Source organism: Squalius cephalus, assembly GCF_949319135.1.
Source record: "Squalius cephalus genome assembly, chromosome: 1".
NCBI lineage: Eukaryota > Metazoa > Chordata > Actinopteri > Cypriniformes > Leuciscidae > Squalius > Squalius cephalus.
This window is the reverse complement of record NC_137122.1, coordinates 61,092,958-61,098,957: the sequence shown is the minus strand read 5'-3', so window position 1 is coordinate 61,098,957 and position 6,000 is coordinate 61,092,958. Positions and strand designations below refer to the sequence as shown.

The following is a 6,000-nucleotide window of genomic DNA, read 5'->3' as shown; positions in this document are numbered from 1 at the left end:
AGTTTTTTACATTTTTATTTCATGACGCTATGATGAATAGAAATTTCAAAAGAACAGCATTTATCTGAAATGGAAAGCTTTTGTAACATTAAACACTACCCTTCAAAAGTTTGTGGTCAGTAAGAATTTTAATTTTATTTTTGGGGAAAATAAATAAAATAAATCAATACTTTCATTCATCAAGGATGAGTTAAACTCATCAAAAGTTACAGTAAAGACATTTATAATGTTAGAAAATATTATATTTTAAATAAATGCTGTTCTTTTGAACTTTCTATTCATCAAAGAATTTAGAAAAAAAATTGTACACAACTGTTTTCAACATTGATATTAATAATGAATGTTTTTTGAGCATAAAATATTAGAATGATTTATGAAGGATCATGTGACACTGAAGACTGGAGTAATAATGTTGAAAATTCAGCTTTCATCTGATGAATAAATTACATTTTAAAATATATTAAAATAGAAAACAGTCATTTTAAATTGTCATAATATTTCACAATAATACTGTTTTTTTTATTGCTTTTAATCAAATAAATGCAGCCTTGGTGAGCAGAATTTGGTTAATGCGTTTTTCCAAAAGAGCCACAGTAAAATAATAATAATAATAATAATATTTAACAAGCAATTATGCAACAAACAATAAAGTTGCAATATTGAATTAATTTGTTGGGCTTTCACTGTGAGGTTGAGTCATCAACTGAGGCATCAGTTGAACCTCTGTGTGTGTGTGTGTGTGTGTGTGTGTGTGTGTGTGTGTGTGTGTGTGTGTGTGTGTGTGTGTGTGTGTGTGTGTGTGTGTGTGTGTGTGTATACATATTTCTGGTGAATTTCTGTAGAATTTTTTTCCACATAAGTAATGGGAGTATAAATATCACTAGAGAAACGCAGTGGGCTTCAGAAGACAACATCTCTTTACATACCAAAGACACAGAAACTCCAGGTGAGTCAAGACTTTATGAACATGTAAATAGTAACCAAAAAATTATGAGCGGTTTAGACCTCAACTACAACATTTCAGTGCAGATTCAAACATCATTATAATAATCAAATGCAAATTGAAAAAATAGAAAATAGAAGAGAAAATAGAATTTTATATAGATTCATTTAAAATTAAATAAAAACAAAGAAATATCAATGGATTGACTGAAAGAAATATGTCTTTATTGGATTTAGTAACACTGTTTTAGAAAACTGTTCTGCGTCATTAATGAATAACACACATGCTACACATAACAACAAAATAGTACCTAATGCACTATTAACACTCTATTAACTACTATTAACTAACAAGAAATTATGATTAACGAATTAGTAAATAATAGTGCTCAGTTGAATGTGGTAATTCACTATTAGCTAATCAATAAGTAGCCTACTATTTTTTGACACTGTCCCTCCCAGAGGACTACTAAGAACTACTACAGGTTCATAATTAATGTGAATAATGCATAATTAAATGTATACTATAATTAATTCTAAATGGAAGGTCATGGTAACCCACTGGTAATTATTCAAGTATTACCAAATCCTTCAGAAGGCATTACTAATTATTTGGAACATTATTCTCAATTGAAAAACATGATAACTCTCTAGTATTGACTGATGTCATTGAGCTTTTGGGGTTTTTGTAAAGTTTTGGATAGTATTGACTCAAGTGTTCCTACATCCTTCCAAAGGAATTACTAATTATTTGAAAAACAGTATAAGTGAATATCCTGGTAACCCACTAATGACTCAAATCCATTGCAAGAAATTACTATCTAAAACCTTACAAAAACCTCCAAAGCTTACAATGACTTTGGTCTTTAGAGATATCATGCTTTTTACTTTAGAATACTGTTCTGGAAAATGTGTAATTCCTTGCAACATGATCTCAAGAGAATATGAGTGTATTTTTACGTAAAGTGTAGTTCTACCACACGTAGGCTACATTTACTTACGTATTCATACACTCTAAAACGTGTAAAATTGACGTATTGACAGCACTAAAACGTAAAATATTTACGTATTGACAGCACTAAAACGTAAATAATTTATGTATGAACTACTAGGAATATAATAACTAGGATAATTAGGATCCCTATATCTAGGAATGAACTTTACCGACATACAAATTTGTACATATTCCTATTTATGAATATAAAAATCGTGGCATTAATGTTTTGAGTCTATTGTATTCAATTTTCATATTAATGACATATTCAGTCGCATTTATTAAATTTACTCACCTACTCAGTAAGAAATAATAAAATTTCGCTCCGTTCGTGACTTCTGCTGCAAACTCGTCTCGGATGATAATGTTAAACAAGTGAATGAATAACATTTCTTTAATTGTTTAAAATTCGAAGCCGGATTAACATTAACTTTCATGGATTAATAACTTCAATTCTTCTCTGTACCTCATACAAAATACAAAAATGTTTTGTGTCTTTGAAAGTTACTATTAATTCCTGCGTTTTAACAACGAGACCAGGCTGTTCCTTCTGAAGGATTTGGTAATACTTTATTCATTACTAGTGGGTTACCATTGCCTTGACTTTAGAATTAAACATACATTATTCACATAAATTATGAACCTGTAAATAGACGTTCTTGGTTGCTCTCTGGTAGGTATGAAAAAATGGTTATTGGTTAGCTAATACTTCCACATTACTACCACATTCGACTGAGCACTATTACTTACTAATTTGTTTATCAGAGTTTCTTGTTGTTAATATTAGTTAATAGCGTATTAATATTGCGTTACTCATTTGTTCCCATGTAGTTATTCATTAATGAAGGAACAGTATTCCAGAGTGTTACCTTGGATATTTTTAAAAACAAGATCACATATAAATATTCTTAAGGGTGTTTTTTTTTTTGTTTTTTTTTTGAGAACTAATAAAATGAACACAGTTAAATGGTATCTAAAAGAAAAAAATGAATGAAAGTAAATTAATAAAATGTCAACGTTTTATTTGTACCTGCTAACCTGATACCTGAATTAAATTTAAATGAAAAACTTGCCATAATAATTTTAGAATAATAAAGATGACAATTTATCAATTTAATCTTTTTTCCCCCATTTATTTTATTTATTAGAGCCATGGAATCCAAGTCAATCAAAGTTGCAGCCCTAGGAGGATCTCGGTGTCCTGGTATGTGCCGCAAGGATTCCCTCATTGCTGTATACTTTTGTATTTAATGGTTTTTAGTCCCCTTTTCACCCAATTGCAAATTTACAGTATTTGAGTGGTAGGATTAGAGGTGCATGATGTGGTAGCAATAGCCTTGTGGGCAGTGCTCTGACATACAGTATAGCACAGCTGTGCCTCCTGCAACATGAGGTCAAGGTTTTTTTTGTTTTTTTTGTTTTTTTTCTCGCTTGACAAAATGGCACTTAAACCAGTGAACTAATCTTAATTTGGGTCTACAATAAATAAACTGTGAACTTTTTTTGTAAACTCTGAAACTAAAAAAACTCCATGATCACTATTACCCTTAAAATATTGCTTCTGATGGTTTGAAATACCTTGGGGTCTTTTATCAATGTAAAAAAAAAAAGGTATACAAATCCTTACAATACTTTATTTGCAAGCTTTTTTCAATCGCTTGTGGATAAATCCAAGTTGTGTAAGTTGGCCTCTCTGCCTTTATCACTTGTGTCACATTAGCTCGGTTGGTTATTCTGCCTAAATGTCTTTACCTCTTTCAACACATACCGACTTTCATTATTAAATATTTCTTTACTGGCTGTGACAGTCTTTTGCGCTCTTTTCTATGAGGGAATATAGAAACTTCCCAACTACCATCCATATTAATGCGATATTAATAGACTTCTCTTTTGGAACAGGGATAACAATTGTCCACCGTGTGTGCGTACAGAAACTTTGTCAAAAAGTACTTTTTATTCTATTGTTTGTTCTCAACATTTGTAAGTGTAGAGTTTAGCAAAAATGATGGGAGAGTGTCCAGTGGGAGACAGTGACTGGATCTAAAACTTTCGGATGACAAACAGCTTAGGCTATATCTCAGTTTCTGTGAGTTACTGGACCCCTAAATGAAAACATACAACACAGAGAGACATGCATGTGTGCAGTGTGGCTGACCTGTTGTTTGACTGACAGACAACTAGTTGTCCAGTGCGGTTCTGTTCAAACAATTACTAAAAATGCAGTTGTGAGTCAGTTCAGTTATTAAATTCCTTTCTCATCATATTTAAACCCCTTTAAAGCAGGACTGACCACCATATTCAAGTTGTAGCAATTTGTAGCAAAAATGTGTTTTTTTTTTCTCTCTCTCTCTATTAATTCCTTTCTCAGAACAAGATGTGATTGTGGGTGGGATCGGAGGTGATGAATTCTACTTTACATGCATTTCCAGCCTCATTTCAGAGATCAGCATAACTTACGGCAAGGTGTGTAAAGATTGTTTTTATTCTAATTTATCTTCTTTGATTCCTATTTGAATCAAATTGTTTTTATTTAGCTAGTTGATTCACATACATTTGTGCTTTCCAGGGGACACTGAACACAATCCAGGTGATTTTTAACACTGGCCAAATGGCGAAACTTGGTAATGAAGCAGGAAGGAATCAACAAAAATTTGAATTTTGCGGAAGTGATAAAATTGTTGATTTAACACTGTGGCCAAATATTGATCATACCAGATGTGCGGGTCTAGAATTTGTGGTTCTCAAAATCAGTGGTGAAAAAAAGACGTTATCTGTTATGTGTGATGGCATTGGTGCGCCTGTAAATGTTGATGTGAAGTCTGGAAGGTGTTGCGGCATTTTGGGAAGATGCGGATCTCAAATTGATGCTCTGGGTTTCCACTTCATTTAGCCTCCAGCTATACACATCTGTTGCTGACAGTATCAAATATCTGGTCATCTAAAATAATGACATCTGAACAGCAATCATATACTCATATACATCAGGGGTATTATTGGTTATGATTGAAGTATCAAATTTGAATCAGTCAGTTTAATATTTTCAAGTGTCAATCAGACAATTACAATATTCTTTTTTTAGGTAAATTAACCATAATAAACAAATAAATGATAAGTTAAAAGTATCAAATTTATGAGTCAGTAAATAAATAGTGATGGTAGATTAATCTTATTCTATCATTTATGTCCATCTATATATGTCTGTTCTGTATCATCTGTACCTTGTGGTTGTGGGAGTTCAAAATATCTTGATGTAGCCTACTTGTTTAATTACAACAAAGAGTTTAACTTGATTTGGTCTGAAAAGCCTTTCATGCTGTTTATTGTGTATGCTTTTTTATTTTAGCTGCAAGATGTTGCTCACAAATGTTCATTTTTATGGTCAGATGGGGAAATTAGTTTTTGCAGGGTCTGGAATGGTGAGGGAGAACGGTGCTGGGTTCACAGTTTTAATTTTGTTAATGAACAGTATGACAAAAAAATGTTCGTCAACAAGCTTTTTCCCATGACTGAAGCCTTGTTCCCACCACCAGCGACATGATCCCATTCGTTTTATATGATTGATTTAACTGTACCCACATACAGGGATATAATAAAATGATGCATGGAAAAGAAACTGACGGCAGTCTTAGTGAGTTTGATTCATACATTGATTGTTTGTGTGTTGTTAATTATGATGCAGTGAGCAGTTTAGCACTGCTGCAGTTCAAATTACAGTTTTCCCTGCATTATGTTTATGACTATTAGGGACAAGAAAATGTATTACTGTATTTGTCGAATTCGGATGGCATTTTAGTCATTTTTTGGCAATAGTTTAATTAATTGATTGATTGTTAATCTGGTTAATGATTTAATGCACTGAGCACTGCTGTAGTTTATAATACAACACTCTCCAACAGCAGAATGCTACTTTAAAGAATGATCATTAATTATTTTAAGTCAAATTAAAATGAGACCTTAGTTTTACTGGCAATAAATATATTTTGTGATTGGGTCAAAGACCCAAAAGGGGGTTTCAAAAGGGGGAAAGACGAAAAGGGGGTTTCAAGGATCATCAAAATTACATT

At 32.1% G+C, this 6,000-nt stretch overlaps 1 long non-coding RNA gene across 1 annotated transcript; it reads left to right on the top strand.

Annotated features, from left to right (window-relative positions):
• Positions 1–853: 853 nt before the first annotated feature.
• Positions 854–5,552, top strand: LOC307174144. Its single transcript, XR_013823955.1, has 4 exons — positions 854–946; positions 3,085–3,140; positions 4,305–4,399; positions 4,503–5,552. It is a non-coding gene; the product is annotated as an uncharacterized lncRNA (long non-coding RNA).
• Positions 5,553–6,000: the final 448 nt, after the last annotated feature.